The sequence below is a fragment of the Corvus brachyrhynchos genome, unplaced genomic scaffold (assembly GCF_000691975.1).
Source record: "Corvus brachyrhynchos isolate BGI_N302 unplaced genomic scaffold, ASM69197v1 scaffold27, whole genome shotgun sequence".
Classification (NCBI taxonomy): domain Eukaryota; kingdom Metazoa; phylum Chordata; class Aves; order Passeriformes; family Corvidae; genus Corvus; species Corvus brachyrhynchos.
The window spans coordinates 1,309,513-1,309,783 of record NW_008239139.1 but is presented as its reverse complement, the minus strand read 5'-3'; positions in this window follow the sequence as shown (position 1 = coordinate 1,309,783).

Genomic DNA, 271 nt, shown 5'->3' with positions numbered 1-271 from the left:
GAGTTTTGCAGGGATGTTGCGGGGCTGTGCTCCCGGGGCTGTGTTTGAAGGATATTTCGGGGCTGTGTTTATGGGGCTGTGTTTATGGGGCTGTGTTTGCGGTGATGTTTCGGGGCTGTGTTTATGGGGCTGTGTTAGCAGTGATGTTTCGGGGCTGCGTTCACGGGGCTGTGTTTGCAGTGATGTTTCGGGGCTGTGTTCCCGGGGCTGTGTTTGAAGGGCTGTGTTTGCAGTGATGTTTCGGGGCTGTGTTCCCAGGGGTGTGTTTGGA